This window comes from Ptychodera flava, chromosome 17 (genome assembly GCF_041260155.1).
Source record: "Ptychodera flava strain L36383 chromosome 17, AS_Pfla_20210202, whole genome shotgun sequence".
In the NCBI taxonomy this organism is placed as follows: domain Eukaryota; kingdom Metazoa; phylum Hemichordata; class Enteropneusta; family Ptychoderidae; genus Ptychodera; species Ptychodera flava.
In genome coordinates, this window is record NC_091944.1 from 32,167,593 (window position 1) to 32,189,852 (window position 22,260).

The window sequence follows — 22,260 nt, forward strand, 5'->3', positions numbered from 1 at the left end:
ATTTGGTGGAGCGTATGAAACTCACATTTGAGGGTCAGACACTTTCCGATTTGAGTAAATATAACTTATTGAATGCTATCGTGATCTCTTCAAACATAAAAAGGAAGAGAACGAACATGACACTGTACGGAATTCAGAACGAAAATCTAAGAAAATTAAGAAGCGGTCGACCGATGCAGATCAAAACGTCGTGGGCGATAAGTTACTTTTCGACACATATAAAACAAAATATGCTATTCGTCTCACTCATCCCCTCATAACAGGCCATGGAGTTGCATATCCAAAAGCGTTAGGGAGTCATATTGAATGGGAAATTACGTTGGCACCCGCCCCCCAATTACTTGTCAGTAAACTGTTTACAACCAATTATAAATTAAAAAACATTCAAATGGAATACGAGACAATTTCTGACCTCGATCTCGCGAGGTCAACTGCTGGTTATTACAACGGTGGAAAAAGTTACCTTTACGAGCATATACATTATTTTAGAACAATCCCATTCAAAGAATCGGACACGGTTATCAATGAAAATATAAATGTACCACGACGTAGCATTAGAGGTATCGCTATACTCTTCACTAAAAATCAGAATCAGTCAGAACTGAACAGTGAACTTTTCTTTAACCCATCCATTGAATCTGTGTCTGTAATGATTGAAGGCATTGCAAATAAAGTGTACGCTCAGAAGATGATACCAAGACAATTTTGGCGAGAGGTGCGACGGTATTTTGCTGAAGATAAAGATTGGTGTGAAATTGATATAGATGAGGCCGATTATTGAAGAATAAATTCTGTCTGTTTATCGATCTGCGTAGCTTTAAAGATATTGAGTTTCATGGAAATGGTTTAAAAGTAATGAACACAAAGGACGGAATTCAACTTGAGATCCTGAAGAAAGATGCCTCGTGGGGTGGCGATGACGCTCACAATGATAATATATTTGCCCACATTTATGTTATCAGTGATGCCCTGGTCTCTATTGAAAATAGTAGATTAAAGTCTTTACAATTTTAACCATGACCCGTCATTCCTATCGGCCATGTTTCTGCCAACCATTCGCCTGTGTCTGGATTGTATAGCTGCACACGTTTGATATCATTTGGCGCCATCATGATTTTACTGCGCTTTTCACTACGGATTTCTCCAGCCTTTTTCCGTACAAACTGTACAAACTGTGCCAGCTCCGGCTTCTTCCCAGTTTCAAATAGATCTTTATAATCTTCAAAGTTCAAATGTTTTCTAACACAAACATCTTTCACCCCTTTATTTTTTTTCGTCGGAAACGGGAGTTCGAAAAGCATACACTTTCGAGCGTATGCCGACAAAATCAAGAATAGGTTCACCATTCAACTCATCTTTAAATTTACCTATCACTTTTTTATTAATCTTCGGAAAGTTGGGGCCGGATCATCCACTAGTATCAGTATACCGACTTCTCACCATTCTTTTCCACATCTTCCCGAACTATATCATTGAAAGTTACGTCCGGGTCCGGTATCGGTACACTGTAAACAAAAACTGTCAGTATCCATGTAGGCTAATCGTATTCCAGGGAACTTGACCCGAAAGTAATTGTAATGCGTCTCATACATAAGCAGCTTAGAAAGTTCCAGTACTGCGGCGCCAATGAAAACTGGTTTTACATATCTATGCTCATCCGTTTTCAGTTCCAGTAGGGCACTGTCGCAGGAATCACCATCCTCTTCGGAAGTTATGAAAGTTATATGTTTCATCTTTGGATTATACTTCTGAATCTTTTTACGTCCCCTATCCGTGCCGTTCCAGTCCGAAACAAATTTAAAGTCTCTGTACTTTCGAACATCTTCTATTGTCTTACCGAACATTGCATTATTCATCAGCTTATAGAAATTCTTTTCGAAATCTGTCCTCCCCTTTGTCCTCATTTTAGTGTTAAAGTCAATATATTTCGCGAGACATGGAGCTTCATCGAAAGCAAGCACCCGATAAATCTTTTTCAATCTCATTCCCATCCGAAGATAGAATTCCAGCAACTTGTAGTGTAAGACATATCTCTCTCTATCCATCACACTTGTAATCAGTCGACCGCCCTGCCTCGGAAATTCATAGTGATGCGGCGCTAATGGCAAATCGCTGTGTTCTTCATGTAATTCGGGGGGATATTCTAAGTCTACTTCTAGAAAACTTGGTGGAAAGGTGGAACCAGGTCCCCACGCTCCGCCGGCTCCGCCCCCTTCTTCCCATTCCTCCCACTCTTCCATCGTCATCCAATGAAGTCCGCCCGTAGGCATTGCCTGACTCATTGCCCAGCCGTAGAGATTGTTTGCATCGAGATATTTTATTTCGGTCCGGCTTCTCTGGACACTGGTTTCTCTGGATCGTAATTCCCGTAAGCAGGATGATTTGTCTGTAAATAATGAATATTACACTGGCTGATACCGCCTCGAATTCCCCTCTGTACGAAAGTCATCTGCTCAGCATCTTGAATGAGCCCAAATTTATTACCCGTGTAAAGTAACATAGCATCCCATGTCAAGCCGGGCGCTGACATGTAGTGGGCTGGATCTAACTTGTACGCTTCTAAACATGTGTCACGGAAATTTTCAAATATATTTGCAAGAAGTAGAACGTCGTCTCACAATAGAATTCCATATAATCACGAATCGTCTTACATCCAACTTCGTCCCATACTCTTAATGCATGTTCGTAATCAGACTCAGAAATCCCCTCTTCCGTCAATTCGCTATAAAATTCCCCTCTCTCCGGGAGTTCACCCTCTTCTAATCTGTCAACCGAGTCTAAATATTCGTAGGGGAAGAAACCTTTCGCCCTTTGAATGTCCGGGTACGAAAGTGGCGCCGCCGTCCACCCGTGGGTCTCCGGCACAGTTTTTGCCAACTTCGCCAATGACCCCATCATCAACTGAGCACTGTCCATAAACTTTATAGAAAAGAAACGTCTCTTTATCTCCCTCTTCCCATCGACAACAATTGAGGCGTGAAAAATAAATGTTTTCGAGAGACCCATAATTCCACCATTGCCCGTCTTAGCTATTAATTTGGCTCTTGTCCCCCTCCATCGTATTTCATGTAATTCTTTCAAAATAAAAGAACCATCGTATCCCTTGAGGTTGTGAAAGTAGATAGGAATGGTTCTCGACGGGCGACATCCCTCGCAATAAAAAGTCGCCTCCTCCTTCACTACTCGGTATCCTGCCGGCTCTCCACATGCAATACAGACTGGATCACATCCGTCACGCTGGTAATTAGATCTATCCTCATCGGTATTATTTTCCAATAATACGATTTCGAATAATACTCGGCCCGTTCTTTCATATCCTTCAGAAAGTCTGTAACACAGGAGAGACCTGTGAATGTTCTTTTACCATAAACAGTGGGTGGTCGCCCTTCGCCCCACCGTTCCACCATAACATACGAAAGACAAATTGGAATGTGTCGGCCGGTCCCCTTCTCAATAATTGCCTCAGTATCTGCATAGACGACGTAGGGGGCGGGACCTTCTTCCGATGTCCTTCGAATTGACACACTTCCTTAGGAAAAACTGGCTGGGCGGCGTCTGTTCCACAGTATACCTGATGTTTTTCTAATTCTTCTGTTGACTTAAAACCTCTTTTACAAACCATACAAATACACTTCTGTCTGCGCTCATTCTTTCGATTAGTACGAGAATTACGAAGGCGATTTAACGCAGTAATTGGTACATAGTGGCACCTTCGGGCGCATCTCACCGATTATCAGTAAGATATTTGCTATTTGATCGCCTTCGGCTCCGCTACTATATAACACAGTTATGTCGGACGGGGGAGTGGGATCATTTTCGTAGATCTGAAATACTTGAAGTTTGACCCTGGATTTTGCTGCTCGAAGCGCCTGAATACAGTCATATCGGCGGGCGTGGGCGTGGGAATTCCCTCCCAACAGTAGTCAGCCATAAATGGGGCGTACGTATTCCATTTTCTCCTTACCTGACCACATTTCTTTTCACGAAACTCGGGGTCGGCCAACTTTAAACTTGCTACGATGGCGTATTGAAAACAGTTCTCGCTGCCCGAAGGTAGCACCAGATCGCTAACACAATGCTTATTTTTTAACCATCCGGGAAGTTGGACTGCGCCAGCCCCAGCCCCCGAGTAAAACTTCTACTAGAATTACTTCAAAATTAAGTATCTCCTCGAGAACGAGACCAGACCCTCAACATTTTCAATTGTATCAAGCATAAGGTCGTAGCGATCTATTAATTGTTGCCCCACATCTGCCCCTCTTACATCTTTTGTGTATGTATCTTTTAATTTAACATACAATGTACGCGGTTGTGTATTACCAGTTTCGGATCCGATAATTTGACTTCCATTTCGGTATAAACAGAGTACATCTTTCCCCCTTTGACCATACCTTCAATATCCACCAGCTCCCCGATATCCTTGACTCGCTTGACTTCAGGAAATTCTTTTCGTAAAACTGCTCCCTTGAATGCTGTATGTAATTGACTGGCAAATATCTTTATGATATATACTATCCTAAAAATTTTTTAAAATGAAAAAATAATTATTCTATGATAGGTCATCAAAATCCACTATAATATTTTTGTCAGCATTTATTTGTTTATATATCTCACCTAATCTTTCTAAGTCGACTAGTTCTTCCGCATCTTGAATTTCTGGTTTATTAGGCGCAGCACAAAATTATCCTCTCAACAGTGAAAGAAAGGGCACGTTATTTAAGCGCGGTTTAAATGCTAAGAATTCTATCTTACTACCTTTCCTGATATTACGAGGTACAATAGCAGGATTTTCTCGGACTGGCAATGGGCTCACTGTTTTAAAAGCACAGTCAATTTCTTGAACCATATCAATACATGTAGCGAAATCGGAAGTGTTTCCTCCTCTTTTAAACCGAAATTTAAAATACGCCACTGGCTGCGCCCCGCTCCCTCGCTTCTGATACACTTTAGATGGATTGTAAAATCCGGTAGTATTCTTGGAGTGAGCGGCCAGGCTTGCAGCATAACTTTTAGCAGTGCTTGCATCGAAACTTTCACCTAGGGTACGGAATATTATTAAATCAGTAAACTTTTGAAGACTCGGTTGCCAACGGACACACACCCCATCGCATGTAGCAGGATCTCTAGAACCGTACTTAGGTCCGATGGGGAAAACCACTTCTAGCTCACTGTCTACGTATATGAAAGGATCTACATATTCACCAAATACTAATTTGCCTCCGTCATCGATTTGATGTTTCTCTCCGGTTTCAAGTATTTTTATTGCATCTGAAATAGAAAGGATTGTCATTGTCTTATCGTTATATATCTTAATAAAAAAATTTAAAAAAATTTTTCTATGATATAGTATCCTAAAATGTCATACATATTCATAAATGGACCAACTGGAAGTGGTAAGAGTTACGATGCAGTAAATTTGGATCCGTATCACGTACCAGAATTTGACACTAGTTTTTCCAGCAACATTGCCGACTTTTATAATGAGCGCTCCCCGTTTCGATTGCCGATTTTCAGAAACAGTTTATAGAACATACTCTTAGTTTACAATATCAGGTTTGGGTGAGGAGGAGTGGGAGGGGAGGGACCTCCCTTCGAACGCTACATTATTTGTGACTCTTCCATAATTCAACATCTGACTTTTTCTCGAATCCGGGGCGTTTCCGTGGCAGCGGAAGAAAAAAAGATTGTTTCTAGAGCATTTGACCATTTACCCAGTTTCATTATCATATTCAAAGATATGCCTTGGGATTATTGCAGGCGGAATGTGTTGACTCGAGCCAGGTCGTACGAAATAGCCGCCTTAGAAGAACTAGAAGAGATTCACAACAAGTTCAAACAGACTTTCTTAGAAATTTGCCACGACTACAGGCTTCCATGTTTGGTAATTCATCATCTCTTACCCCCCTCGTTCTCAAGAATATACTTAATCCAACAATTGATACCGAGACAGTCGGGCCAGTAGAATATCCACAAGCTTTTGACTTTGGAATTGCATGGAGCGGCGGCAGCCAGGGATTTTTAATAGACGGTTTCAAGGAGGAGGAACTTGAAAAAGCGTACTTCCCACCTGGTCAAGAACAACTAGAACAACCTCGAGTCTCACTCAAGAACCTACACAAACTTCTTAACGCTTGTGAATCTGTGTGGCTTATAATGCTTCGTTTGACCTACGAGCACTTGACATTATGAAACCCTACGGTTCTGAAAGACTTTGAAGTTACTTGTCTATGGCTCATGTCAGTTGTGTACATTATACTTCAACCAGAACTTATAGATAAAGCTGAAAAAGGGGGACTCGAAAGAACGGACTGTGGTAACATGCACAGTCGTTTTGAAGATCTTGCAAACTTAATATGTTCAGGAACTGAGGGGTACCACCTCATCCACATACTGCCGAAAAAGATGCAGTAAGTGAACATTACTTACGACAGTACATGATAAATACTTGGCCAGGTGGGGGGTGAAGTGAGGTGGTAAACTGACACTTTCGGCTTTCAAGAAATTAAGACTTCCTCCATGGTTCTTATTGAGTAACTTTCGTAAATACTTACGTTAGTACTTGACAAGTACCAGCACAGGAACTTACGTAGTACTTGACAAGTACCAGCACAGGAACTTACGAAGTACTTACGTAGTACTAATAACATTTTCCTCTGGCTCCCAACTATTGAAACTTTCTGGATAACCGCGCCATTTTATCAGATAATATTTCTTTCCTCTAATTTTTTTCGTCTTCAAAATTCGTTCTACTCTGTACAGCTCGTCGCGTTCCGAAAGGGCGCTCTGAAGTTCATCGGAGTAGAAAGTGCCGAGTATTTCCTCTCCATTCAGATCTTTTATTTTGTAAACTGGTGGTGTTCCTAGTCCAGCTGCGTACACAACTTTTGAAACTACGAAAATCTCCTCTGTCCAATTTGGTAAATATCCTTTCTTAAAAGTGGTCTTGTATTTTGTAATTCGGACACGTTCTCCCGGCTTGAATTCAGGGTTGGCTCCCCCGGCTGCCAACTCAGGACCGAATAGTGTATAAAATGCCTGCCAATCGTTCTCTCTGTTACGTCCCTGGGTTTCATTTTGATACTTCCGTGAACGGTGTTATTGTAATTCTCGAGAAGTTGTGGTAGAATGGGAGCCAGGAACGTGTCTGTTTATATGTAAAGTATTTCCACATCATCGTCTTAAGCGTCCGATTAAAACGTTCAACAACGCTAGCTTTTTTGTCACTGTAGGTGTGAAACCAGTGAATTCCCACCTCCTGGAGCCACCCCTGCATTTTTCGGTTAGTAAATTCCCGCCCCTCATCTGTCTGAAGTTTGTCGGGCCTTCTCCCAGATTTCTTAATCACGTCTTGTAGCGCCTGTAACGTATCATCAGCCGTTTTTGACTGTATCGGCCTGGCCCATGCGTATTTACTGAGTACATCGATTACTGTTAGCATGTATCGAATGTTACGATTCTCTTTTGCGAATGGGGGAGGGAATTCCACGAGATCCGCTTGCCATTGAGAGTCTATCGATGTTACAAAAACGCGCCGGCCGCCCGAACCACCCCCACGAGTACGAGGGACCGGTTTATGTAGATTATAAGTTAGCTGAGTTTTTAACCACTCCTGCACCTCTTTCTTAGTAACGTGGAGTCCGCTGGCCCGTGCTGCGTCATACAATTTTTGTACACCTCCAAAACCAGTTTTCGGGTTGTAATATAATTCTCTAAGAGTTCCTTCGGGATTCCTATCGGTAGAGCTTCAGCTTCCATAATTGCTATATTATACGAAAAATTTTATGTCGTACGGATGCCGTAAACGAAATACTAGTTTACTGAATGGCGTACTTTTCAATTGATTGATTAGGTGAATCGCCTTCTGTTTGACACCTCCATTCCATATTCTTTTATAATAGTGTTGTTGTCTATCTTGCTCGGTGTGAAAAATAGTACTAACATCTGTATGTTTTCCCTAAATGGTTTACTAATACTAGTATATTGTTGAGTCAGAACCCAGACAGATAGTCTGTCGTGTCTTGAGCTGAAACCAAGTTTGACTAAAACTGTCACTGCGCTTCTTCATATCTTTGGACGCGGCGCAGTCGTCGAGTACTATTAAAGTGTTTGTACCGGCCCATTCGTTCCGTACGAAGGCTAGTGTATCATCCACAGCATCGAGTCCGACTGGAAACACAAACACATTGTCATCTGTGAAAATGAATCTTTTATTATACGTTTATTGTTCATGAATGTCGGACAAATGAAAACTATATATTCGAATTTCCTAGGTACGGACCGGTGAGGAGGTCCATTACAAATTCCTGTTTTGCCAGAATTTGTCAGTCCAGTTATAATCATGTTGAATGGTGGGGTTGCGAACATTTCCATCATCGGATCTATATACTGTACAATAAATGTAATGAATATTGCTAAAGATAACAAACCAATTTTACCATATTCATGAATAGGGTCTGCGCCGGTCACTGCTGCTGCCCGTTCCGAAGGCGGGTGGAGGGCCTTCGGGGACCGATCGAGTCGTGTCATTGTGAGGTGACTCTCCGGGCTCGTCCTGCCACTTCACAGGATCCCCTCCCCTTCCATCTCGTGTACAGCACTTTCTCGAACTTCCGTGTTTATATCACCGTTCACCCCGAAGGACATAGATTCTGTTGCGTATTGCAATTCATTATTATAACCCGAGATTGCCGGGCCCGAAAGAATGACCATCTCAGACGGTAAGAGAAGTAAATTGGGCGAAACTGCCATATCAAGTTTGACACCAGTATTCATTATTGTGTCTTGATATCGCCTATAACTAATTACTTTGTCAGTATTGCGAATTTCATCTTCGAGGAGAACGCCGAATTCTTTTCTTACTTGCTCTGCACTGCCAGTATCGCCTACTATGGTACTACGAATATTTGCTTGTGCGCCGAGTATGCAATATACGTAGGCTTCAAGACTTTCGTTGAGGCGGGCGAGACCGGCCTTTGTTAGTCCCGAGTCTCCCGTCAGAGGAATGAAACTATTATATTGTCCCTCCGATCCATCATTTCGGAAGAAATAATAGTGTGGTCTGTCTTTGTCGGGCAGTACATGTTTTTTCTTTCCAAAAATTGTATGTGTATAGAAAACGCCTCCGTCGGCGGAGAGGAAAAAGTCATGACCGTTGTATATCGCTTTTGGCTGTCGAACAGGCCCACGATTAGTGTAATATTCATATCCATAACCAAGACCTTTATTTTGACCTTTTCGATATCGAAAGTCGGACTTCGTTGGACTTATATTTCCAAATTCTGTACATAGAAGTTCATATTGGACGAGATTGTACGGATTGTCGCCCGCTTTGAAGGTGGGGGTATCGTCTGGAAGTGCAACGCCCATTTCGTGAAGGATCCGACGTATTGTAAAATATACATGGAAACGGCAGAATGATCGTATTTGTGGAGGAAATTTCTTATCGAAGAGATGGGCGAATGATATACCGCAACCAGTAGTGCTGCACCATACGGCGAAATTTAATTGCTGGTCCCAGTATTTCATGTTTGGCCGCCCAGCCAGACATTACTTTCTTTAGCTGATCGATGAGTGATTACGTTATCTTTAAATATATCCCGTGGATGAAAAGTAAATTTTTCTGTCGGCGTTACATATATTTCTAAGTCCATGAGAATAGGTTTTATTCCCCCGTCCGGTTTGGAAGGGAATATCAGCATGCTGTACTGTTGGTACGCTCGTCTTATTCAATTGAAAAGCAACTGGGAATAAGTCTGTACTCATTATTCGTGTTTCTATATACATATAGATTTAAATGGAGGAGAATTTTCCCGGAATCCCTGTCGGAATCGTTCTGTTAGGGTACTAACATTCCAGACTATGTTAATACTTTATTTCGGATTCAGGTTTAAACGAATTTTTTATTTTTTACTAAGAATAGATAACATACTGCAAACAATGGAGAATTTAATAAAGTCATCGGCAGCAGCAAATGCGCACTACGCAACCGCAGCGTCGGACAATAATCGATCCATAATAGAGACGAAACGTGAAAAAATACTCTGTGTCATCGCAAGTGGTCAAAGTAAGTTATTTTTTGGTAAGGAGATTACAGTTGTTGACGTAGAAAAATGGGGAGATGAAACGGTGAATAAAGCATTTAAAGTCTATGAAGCGAAATACAGTTCTCTTATAAGTGATACATCACTCAAAGTTTCATAGATCTAGGAGCCCGCGCAATAAGTCAGGTAGTTCCAATCGATGATCGAGATAACTATGCCACTGATCTTAAAAAGGATTTTATTCTAAACAGTGAAATAAAACGATTATCAGGACGGATAGGGTACACATGGGGGCCCCTGATTGCTCTAATTTCCACCGGTTTAATTACGGGTAAACATTTAAATTTTAAAAAAATCGGGTTTAATATAGTACCTGAAATAAATGGATTCAACTTCGCAAACGGTTCCGACTCAGCAAACGGCTCCACCGACACCGCAAACGAAACGACGACTACCCACCGACACAGCGCAACATAGAGAAAGTGACGTTACCGCCGAAGCATCCAGGAGAGTTGCTGCGGGCAAGAAATTAGCGGAATGGAACAGGAAAAACAAGGAGAAGAAACTCAAAGCAATGGAGGGGAATGATAGCGATGCGGTAGCAGACCTACCGCCTACAATGAAAGAACAGTGTGATAATAATTCACGCTGGTATAATAATGTTATCTTGTTTTAGGAATTGTGGGAGTTTCATTGACTGCATTAGGGCTATATTGGGGGCGTGCTCGGCATACCCCCTGTCCGTTATCGTCGGTTCCCGGAAAGATCCCCGCCAGAAAGCGAAAAAAACAGAGCACGTAGCAGCTCCCTCCGGAACAGTTCCGCAGGGGAGGGAGGGAGAGGGGGAGGGGGAGGGGAACCCCAGCTCCTCTACATTGTATGAGATGGATTAACTCCCCATATTTTTTATTTTTATTTTTTATTTTATATACTAGTCAGCAATCATGGATATTAAAACAGTTGTAAACACAATGTACGATGGTATTGTAATCGCAGGACTTGCGATGGGATATCTTATGATCTCCAGCAAATTTCTGAAAATAGAGGTTGGCGATCCAAGTCGACCAAATTTGACTCGATTGGCAAAATTAGGTGGTGCGACTGCTGCTGCGGTTGCGACCAAAGATCTCCTTGAACAGAAAAATATTATTCCTGCAGAACCTTATACTTGTAATGGGCACCTTCGGAATAATATTCATCGAAAATTATACTTAGTAATATATACAACGTACAACGATGATCATTTGGATTGAAAGTCAAACAGGTGAACCTGTTACTGTTAATTTTTACCCTTGTATTGACACGACACAGTTTACGAAGATAAGACTGCTAGAGTGCGGACTATATAATTCATGGCATAACATAACATCGACGAATAATGTAATAAAATATCAAGAAGGTGACCAACCGAAGAAGACTAAATCAATACGTCCAGGTAACTACAATATCGATACGTTAAACAAAGCAATCGGGTTGAAGCAAAAAATTAATTTTGAAAAACATCTGCCGACAAACCACGTTTATCTAACTTTGGCTAAAGATGTTAAAGTTTATTTCAATGCTACAGGTAGCTTCGCCAACGTCGTTGGCTTTTTCAGATAAACCTGAGAACAACCAGTTATAAAAAGTACTATGAGTCCGAAGAAAGTGGATTTCTTAACAGTCACTAAAATATAGTTCATTCAGATGTAGTCGATGTTACTGGAAATTATGTTTCATTTGGTTCGGTGTGAATACATACAGGGGAAAGTATCGAACTGTTTACAAATACTTCCCATCCGGGATACGAGAGAAATAAGTGAAAAGGTTACTTACGATTTTAAAAACGGAGCAATTTCTATGCCATTGAGAAAAGGGGGAGATTACATGAATTCAATGCGTATCTGGATAACAGATCAGGATGGAACATGATCGATTTCAATAACTGGCCAATTAGCTTTTGTATTGAATTATTGTAGTCCCGAAGCGGCGGCCGGTGTAACCCTATCGGAAGATAAACCATCCCACGACCAATCCTCCAGCAATATATATCATCTCATATTTCTTTTGCTCAGGACTGGGCTGATAATAATCTGAGAATTGAACTTCTTTGCCTGACGTAGAGTTGCTTTGCACCGCTTCTGCTTCTTCCAGGATTTCTGCATCTGTATCTCTTAATTCTGCCGCAGCATGTGCGTCCTTTGCTTGATTTTCTCTTTCCCAGTCAGCCTGTAGTAATCTTTTTTCTGACCAGACGTTGCGATCATGTTCAAATTTTTCTAATGCTTTATCATGTCGGACCTTTTCTTCAATAAGAGCATCACCATTACCAGAAAGCTTTTGTCCGATAATATTTCCTCCTGTGAATGCCGTTGCATTTAATACAGCACCGAGAACTGTCATTCCTATAGCTGAAGCCATGGTTGTGTATATTACAAGGTATTATTTTAATTTTCACTGTATATAGGTCCCTACGGAGTATGTCTGATCCAAGTGGCTTCGGTCTAGGTACAATTCGTATGCAAAATCTTGAGCTTGAAGATCTGAGTGATGTTAAGTTAACAATAATACTAAGATGGCTGCTAATCATAATAAGGATTACGTCTTCGTTATAAAGACCGCGAAAAATATTTCGTTTAGCCAATGCCGCGGCGCCACCCCACGAGCATGCTGTAGAATTTTCCGAACTTAAAGACATTGATGAAACTGTAATTGACGCCACAAAGGCTTCGAATGATCCTACTCCTTTTGCTCTGACATGGGATTCGGCTAGTCAGAAATTCATGCCTTATAATGTGCCGCGTAACATCTTAGATATATTGGATAGTGAAATTGCAGGAGGTGTTGCTGAACACCAGGAACTCCGAATGTGATTTATTTTGATAGCAATGTAAACAAATATAAATTGTTAGATTTTCGTAGTTGGCTTACTCCTACGAATCCATACATTGCACTTCTTGGTATACCGATTCACCTTAAAATTAGTCCTCTTAATACAATAATGAAGGCAGATAATACACTAAGAAGGTGGATAAACGAGGGGGAGAATTATTGCTCGTATACAGCTAGCGGAGTTCCAGTTAGATTATTTTGGGACACAACTTTAAAGAAACTGGGTCTTAAAAGTGTCGGTGATGAGGCAGCTGTTCTCACTTTACAGACTGTAAATCAACAGATGACTGATAATATGAAAATACTTCAACATGGTACAGTTCTCATTAGATGTGTAAAGTTAGCTACTGGAGATGAATTTGACGATTTGGTTGGATATTATGCTATGAAAACAGATAACAGAACAACTTGTGATATTATCATAAGTATTGATAAAGATCGGGGAGGGGAAATGAGTATTGAATGTTTGTTGGTGGGAATAGAATAGAGAACGACTTAGGAACTACATTTGTACGTAGAGATAAAAGAGTGAACACTTTAGATATCAGTACCATTCATCTGAAACGTCTCATATTATTTGAAGTAATGGTCTTCCGTCACATTTTAAGTTCAGAGGAAATTACTAAAATTTTATCTATCAGGTGAACAAGTTCGCACCGATAGGAACTTCGTGTTCAACATCAGCTAGACTCCGCGACCGCCGGACTGACAACGGGGTAAAAAGCTCCTTTATATAGGCTAGTTTGATGGATGACTCACACGGAATTTCCCGTACATGTATAAACATGCTCAGCAGGGAATTTCCCGCTTAGTTCAGGCATGCACTGCGCGCAAACCCCTGTTGCGCATGCGTGAGTTCGTATATAGGTCAGGGTCATACTTTAGTTACATGGATGGTTAATTTTTCCTTCGCTTCATGTAGATAAATGAATAAAATGGGTGTAAAATTCTTATTAATCACAGTTGACCACCTTTTATTTTACTACACTTGTGTTGTCAATATTTTCGTCTTGAAAATGGCTGAATTCCATATTGTTTTACGTTTTTCCAGAAACACTGTTCACAAATACCTTTAATGACATTTTAATCTACGATAAATGTCACGAAGTGGTGCAGTATCGAAACAAACATTCATGTTTCCACAAATATTGTTGCAAGAATGACTAAACTAGGTATTTTCTGATATTGCAATAAACGTTTGCTATGACATGACAGTGACATTGGAAATTGTGCCAACATTCGAATTAAAGGAACAGTTTGTGTTGTTTGACTCTTAAAACCAAAACTGTCTTGGCTTTTTTTTGTGTGTAGGGCAGAATCACCTGAAACAAAACAGCTGGGTAACATTGCTTTTCACCCATGAATCCTCCACATCGGATTGACGGGTCTCATCAAGACATCACGTACAAAGGTCAATCCATGCAGGTCACAATGGGTATGCCAACTTAAGGCAATGATTATGTTTCACCCGTCTCAGTATGTGCGAAGCTCGCGTTACATTATTATAAATATAAAACACACGCGGAATATTTCTTAGAATGACTGACTTTAACAGGTTTGCTAGAAAATACGAAACAACTAACACGATTGGAACTAATGTTCGATAATTGAATGGTGAAGTAATGTCGATTTAATCTGCCGACGTAAGCTAATCTGCTTTTCTTTTAAGTGATACGTTGTTGTTTTTTGTTTTGTTTTGTTTTTTGTTTTGTTTTGGTTTTTTTGGGGGGTTGAGTAATTTGTAATAAATTTACCATGTTACCACGTATTCGTCTGTGTGTGAAATGTTTAACAGGAGAGGATCATTTATAGGATTTGGTGTAGGGGAAGTCAACCCCTTCGACTGATCGAAATGCTCAGCACGTGCATTCATAAAAACCGCGTAAATGTTAGACCATTGTAAGTGTGGAGACTAAGAGTGGCAACCATTATATTGTCAACAAGTACTAGATTCGGTTCCGGATGCAACTTTATTATCTGTTCGCCCTTAAAAGTTGAGGCTACCCCGACTTCAAACAGACATAAAGGGAGGTCAAGGGATTGAATGAAAGACGGGTCACAGAGGTTTGACATATACCGTCAGTAATAGAACAGAATATGACGACATGCTTGGACTGATAGACGAGAAACCTAACAATTGCTAGTTTGATCCACAAAGTAATTTCATGTCATAGTTTGCGTTTTAAAAGACAAATCAAGGTAAATTACTCGGCGAACAAAAGTGTCAGGCTGGAAAATTATTTAATCAATTCATCAGTTTTTTTCTTGTCTCTCCTAGAACTACTCATTTCTTTTCTTATATTTGCGTTTCTAGAGTGACTGTTCCAACGACCACTAAATGCCATTAAAGTCTATACTCATATCAACGGAGGAGTCAGGTAGCGAACTGAGTATTCCTACTTATGGAAGTTCATTGCAAGAATGACTAACTAGGTAAGTTACTTCTTGAGGATGGAACCTTTATTATACCACCTGTGACAGAGCAACCATGCGATTTTAGTAAATAATGTCACTACTTGACAGGTATTCTTAGAGCAAAATCAAAGTCAACTCAAATTCTAAACTCAAAATTTGTGTTCATGCTTTGCGTCATCTCATAAAACTTCATATAAGGCATCCATACCGTGGCAAAGGAGGCGATAAAATGAGTTTGCGCCACCCTACCACTCCCTCCACTCTAAATCCACCTCGCCCATAATGCTTTAACTCTTATATAATAACGCTGGAGGTTGAATTGTTCAAGAGTGTGCTTGTCATGAGTTGTGGCGAAACAATGAAGCGTCTGGTCTCAGCATTATGCATACTTCTTCACTGTATCCGCGAGGCTCTTCTCGAAGTCAACAACAGCTCGATGATTTAAACATTTGAATCTGTTTCCTTTCGAAGGGCTCCAAGGACAATTTTCAGATAAATCATAATAGTGCTCTCTGTAATTATGAGGCCCGAATAATGAAGGTATACATGGCGGCTATTGTCCCTTTTTGATATTGAATAGCCAATTGTACATAAAGTAGTTGGTAGATTTATGTACTGTGAAATGTGATCTTTTTTATCGAAATACTTGAAACCTCGCACAAAGGATGTATTTGTAAATCTTAAAAAGTATTTGTTGAAAGGTCAAAGGTCAATTGAGGAATTTTACGTAAAATAAGGTGTTATTGATATTGATTGTGCCATACAGGGGAGGCCTAGGGTCACGTATTTTGCGCAAGAAATTAGGGAGGGTCACTCGTTTTCTAGCAAACACTTATGTAGGGTTCGTACAGCGTCATTCTAAAAAACAGCCCCCCCCCTCCCTATAATTTCTGTCCAGTCCACAAGGACAGGTTACGAGGTTTAGCGGAGACCAACTTCCAGGAATGTGATGAAGTCAGAATGTACTTTGGACCACTGATAAATGGATTGTATTTTTGTTGTGCCCATCGATGAACCACATTGTCAGCTCCGAAAATATATTCAGCAGCTGACTCAGTCTGGTAAAAATCTACGGTGATCAGTAAAGCGATGCCGTGTGTGACAGATTCATTGGCAGCTGACAGACGCCAAAGGGTTGAGCTTCGTTTGATCTGAGCAAAATGTAGAGATGTCGGACAAACACGGTCAAAGTACAGTCGTTCCTGCTCGGATTTCTCTCATACTACAGCATTTTGTCGTCAAAGTGTTTGAAATAAAATGTAGCAGTCAGGTACACTGTAGACTTGCCAAACGTCGGCAAATTAACAAAATCGCCGTTTTCCTTTTGGAAAGCTTCCTCCTGCTATAGCACCACGCAGCTCAAGGCCAGTTTCTTCAGCCCATACTAATTAGAATAAAGGGTTTCCTCTAATGATTTATTTCGATGCTCTAGTTCATTAAACATGTAGTCGCATTATCTGACGCCAACTCAAGATTTGTCCAGACCTATTTTCTTCCACTAAAACTTTCCTGCTTTAACGCCACGTCATTACGTCGATTGCAGCGGCACTTCATCGCAAGATATTTTTGTTCGCTCCGCCTACATGTCTGAATAGTACGGGGACTTAATGAGGCTATGGGATATGTTTTTATGTCATACCTTACATTTTTCATTTCGTACGTGTAATTTTTATATTATTATGCTCTAATATTTTCGTACCTGTAATTTTTATCCGTACCTGGTATTTTTAGTACCCATGGACAGTGTAAGGGGGACTTATAGGTTTGGTCATGTCCGTCTGCCCGTCCGTCCGTTCACGCAGATATCTCAGAAATGCCTTGTGTGATTTCATTCTAACTTGGTACAAGGATTACCCCTTATGTCATATATACGTGTCGATTAGGTTTGTGATACGATCCAATATGGCTGCAGGTTGGCCATTTGTTACGATTTTTCATGTACCGAGCTATAACTCAGGTAAATCTCAACCGATTTTACTGTAAGTTGGTACAAGGACATCAACCTATGTCATACATGTGCACGTCAATTTGTTTTACGATATGATCAAATATGGCCACATGGCGGCCATTTTGTTACAATTTTTTCATGTCCTGAGCCATAACTCAGGCACGTTTCGACCGATTTTATTCAAAGTTGGTACAAGGACATTGACCTATGTCATACATATGCACGTCGATTTGTTTCATGATACGATCCAATATGGCTGCCTGGCGGCCATTTTGTTACGATTTTTCATGTCCAGAGCCTTAGCTCAAACATGTATCAAGCAATTTTATTCAAAGTTGGTACAAGAAAATTGACTTATGTAATACATATGTATGTCGATTTGTTTCATGATATGATCCAATATGGCCGCATGGCGGCCATTTTGTTACGATTTTTTTCATGTACGGAGCCATAACTCAGGCACGTTTCGACCGATTTTATTTAAAGTTGGTACAAGGACATTGACCTATGTCATGCATATGCTCGTGGTTTTGTTTCACGATGTGATTCAATATGGCCGTGTGGTGGCTATTTTGTTTCATTTTTTTATGTCCAGAGCCATAACTCAGGCACGTCTCAACCGATTTTATTCAAAGTTGGTACAAGGACATGGACTTATGTCATACATATGCACTTTGATTTTTTTACGGTAACATCAAATACATTGGCTGCGTGGCGGCCACTATGTTATGATTGTTCATATCCGCATCAACCGATTTTATTCGAGGTTGATACAAGGTCATTGACTTATGTAATACATATGCATGTCAATTTGTTTCACGATCCGATGCAATATGGCTGCCTGGTAGGCCATTTTGTTATGATTTTTCATAACTCAGACATTATCAAACGATATTTTTTCAAAGTTTGTACAAGGACATTAATCTATATCATAAGTTTGTATGCTATGGTTCACAATCCAATGCATACGTTTTTTTCATGAACAGAGCCATAACTCAGACATATTTGCAACAATATCATTTATTTTAAGTTTTACTTAATTTTAAATTTTATTGTAAGTCGGTACAAGGACATCAACCTACGTCATACATTTGCACGTCAATTTGTTTTACGATATAATCAATATTGCAACATGGCGGCCGTTTTGTTACAATTTTTCAGTCCTGAGCCATAACTCGGGCACGTTTCGACCGATTTTATTCAAAGCTGGTACAAGGACATTGACCTACGTCATACATATGCACATTAATTTGTTTCATGACATGTAGCTGAATTTTGTCAATTATTGAATTTTCATAATTAGCCTGATATGTCAAGAAATACGCAACATCAAATTTAATGAAACTTGGTACAGTGTTAAGCTCACATTGCTTTAACAGTGAATAAAGACATTATCAGTGTCGTGTTAATGAATTTGTATTGCAAATGTAATGAACTTTCCTAATTAGAGTGATATGTCCACAAATACTGCATCAAATTTGATGAAACTTGTTACAGATGTTGATCATAGTATTTAAGTACAATCAATGAAACATAGCTGTATTGTTTAAATTAATTGCTAATTTGCATTTACATGATGAATTTTTGTTGTTTAGGGTGAAAATCTAGAAGCACTGCATCAAACTTTATGAAATATGGTACAGGTGATAATCCGTCACTGTTATAAGGATGCAAAAATGTTTGGCAACATCCTGTCAATTGGTTACCAATTTTTTAGTTTTATGACCTTTGAATCTTCAACTTCTTATCAAACGCGGTCAGAATCAACAGTATTTATTCAATTCATGCCTGAAATCGGAAATGTGTTGACAGGGCTGATGACGACAGCATACATAGCACCCATCACCTCTTTAAGTAGCATATTGCCGAAAACAACGGTCTTCAGCGTGAAGTTTATAAAATACTGTCGGCATAAGGTCAGTTGAGTAGAGCACATAGATATAAGTGATTTGTTTAGGGTTCAGGAATGTCAAACTCGGGGCGAAGAGTATGCTGTTGACCAAGGCTGACAGCTATCTGCTGTTGTAGGTTCAAACGTCACAAAAGCTATAAAATATAAGCATGAAATAAAAATTACAGCTACGAAAAAATTACAGGTACGGAAAAAATTACAGAAATGAAAAATATTACATGAACAAAATAAGGGCATGAAAAATTACAGGTCAGAAAACAAATTACGGGGAAAAGAGCGCGCAGGCATGAAATGGAAGCATACTCCTCAGGCTCATTAAGCCAACTGTGAACGTTTACGCTGCCTCTCTTTACTATTGGTAGGAATTGGCGCATCCCGAAAATAAAATAATTGATAAAATCTGTGAACGAAATTTCGAAAAAGACGACAATATGCTGCTAACTAGAATTTCGTTCACTCATTATTTCATTAATTAAGTAATGTAACTATTTTAGGATACGTATTGACGTTACACACAATGATATATGTCAGCAGCAAATCAAAATATAGATTGTCGAATTTTTGGAATTTTTCGGAAGGCATTTCATCTAGTTAGAGGACCTTTGACAGACTAAAACTTATTTCAGCACCTACATGGCGCTAGAGATTTTGTTCATTCGTGAAAATGTAAGTATGGGATACAGATGTTTCCAGACGTTCTGGGTGACCTTGGGTGACTTTTGACCTACTTAAATGTATCAACCAACTACAGGGGCTAGACGTTTTGTTCCTATCGGATATTGGTAAATGCAGACAACATATATAGTTCCAAAACTTTTTGGAGTGACCTTGGAAGATCTTTGACCAGCTCCTGTGTATCTCTGCAAGTAATTGACCAACAGGTTCGTTTCTGTTACATACTCGAATGTAAGGGAGAAATTTTTCCATACCTTTTTTGAAGACCTTGGCGACCTTTGGTTTACTTTAATGTATCTCAGCAACTTCAGGGGCTTAAGGTGGGTTGTTTCTTATTGGATATTGGGGAGACCAAAGAATTTCCCTAACTTTTTGGATGACTTTGGATGACTTTTGATCTACTTTTGTGTTTTCCAGCAACTACATGGTCAAAAGATCTTGTGTTTATTGCATACTGATATGCATGGACCAATATTTTACAGTAGTTTTCGGATGACCATCAGCGACTATTGAACTACCTAAACGCATTTCAGTAAAATCAGTAACTACTATGTTTACAGATTTTGTCAGATTGAATATTGCTAAATGTTTGACAAACATATTTCAAAATTTTTGAATGACCTCGGTGAATTTGACCTATTTTTGCGTTTTTACCAACTGAAGGGTCAGGTTTTGTTTCTGCTACATACTGGTAGGTATGGGCCAATTTTGTCCCGATCATTTCAATGACCTTTGGTGACCTTTGCCCTCGTTAAAGGTATACAGTCATCCGTAATCTAAATATGCCCATATATGGTCAAAGGGGCGTCCCTTCGTATTCAAAACACCCATGTGAGGGCGATGTTTTTATAAAGCGGCATCCGCTTACTCTGTGATTGGTTAGATTTTCTCTTTCCATGGTAACTGTAGCAAAATTGGAACAGGTGACAGTATATCTTTAAATGTATCTCACCAACTACTGTGGCTGCAGGATGTGTTCCTCTTGGGAATTTATAGATATTGCACTAAAATATTTTCGAATTTGTTTAGATGACCTTGCATAACCATCGACTACTTCAGTATCTCAGAAACTACAGGGTCTACAGCTTAGAGTCTCTGCATAGTAGTATGTATGGAACCGATTTTTTTCCAAGTGTTTTGGGAGACCTTTGGTCGCCTTTGACCTACTAGTTGCTACAGTTCTCGCTTGTTAACTTTGTCCTGATTTGCTGTAATGATATCTAAAGCCTTTTCAACAAATTTTGTAAAGTTTATTCTTCACTGTCCGCATGAATAGGAGTGCAGTCAGATATAAGCAGATGTGAAATGAATGTGCTCACTTGCTTTACTTGTACGCTTCACTGAACAATCAGATAGTTGTCAGATCGATATCTGTAGCAAGTTTTATCAACAATCCCACAGTACTTTCGGAGTCAAATCACTAATTAAAACACTTCATTTAAAATGCAAATGAGCGCTTTATTAACTTGACACTGCTCAACTTCAATTGCACAATTAAGGATTATCAGATCAACATCTGTAGCAGTTTCATCAAATTTAATGCTGTAATTTTGGAGTAATATCACTAATTACAAAGTTCATTAAATATGCAAATGAACCCTTAATTAACTTCACACAACTAAATGCTTCACAACACAGTCATATATCTATCGGATCAGTATCTGCAGCAGAGTTTCATCAAATTTGTTGTAGTTATTTCGGAGTTATATGTCTAGTTACGAATCTTCATAAAATATGCAAATGAGCCATTTATTTAACTTGACACTGCCAAATGCTTCTCAGTACAATTAGATATTATCAAAACAATATCTGTACCCAATTTCACTGACTTGGGTGCCGTAATTTCAGAGTTATATACCTAATTACAAATTTCATTAAATATGCAAATGAACCCTAAATTAACTTAACACAACTAACTGCTTCACAACACAGTCGAACATCTGTCGGATCAGTATCTGTAGCAGATTTCATCAAATTTGGTGCAGTTATTTAGGAGTTATATAACTAATTACAAATCTTCATTAAATATGCAAATTAGCTTTTTATTAACTTAACACTGCCCAGTGCTTCTAAAGTACAATAGATATTGTATAAGTATCTCAATTTGGTGCAGGAATTTCAGAGTTATCTACTAATTACAAAAGTTCACTAAATATGCAAATGAGCAGATAATTGACATGACATTCATACTATCATTATAATGTTCTGGTCATCTTGAAACATTTCGTGAACTTTTTTGTAGTATTTCTTGATATATATATTACACTGCATTACTGTATCCATAGGAGACCATAATATGAAAAATGATATTCATAACTTCATTAATATGCAAGCCACACTAACCAAATTCTAATCAGTTCTTGTCCATTAGCATACGGTAGTTGTCTACCAAATCTGAC

The 22,260-nt window shown here is 39.5% G+C and overlaps 1 long non-coding RNA gene across 1 annotated transcript in view; it reads left to right on the top strand.

Moving 5' to 3' along the window:
• LOC139116081 (uncharacterized) overlaps window positions 1-22,260 on the top strand; it is a 93,713-nt gene that overhangs the window by 49,423 nt on the left and 22,030 nt on the right. The window contains exon 3 of the long non-coding RNA XR_011548236.1: window positions 13,963-14,083. This is a non-coding gene — a long non-coding RNA (uncharacterized lncRNA). The remainder of the gene's footprint in view (window positions 1-13,962; window positions 14,084-22,260) is intronic.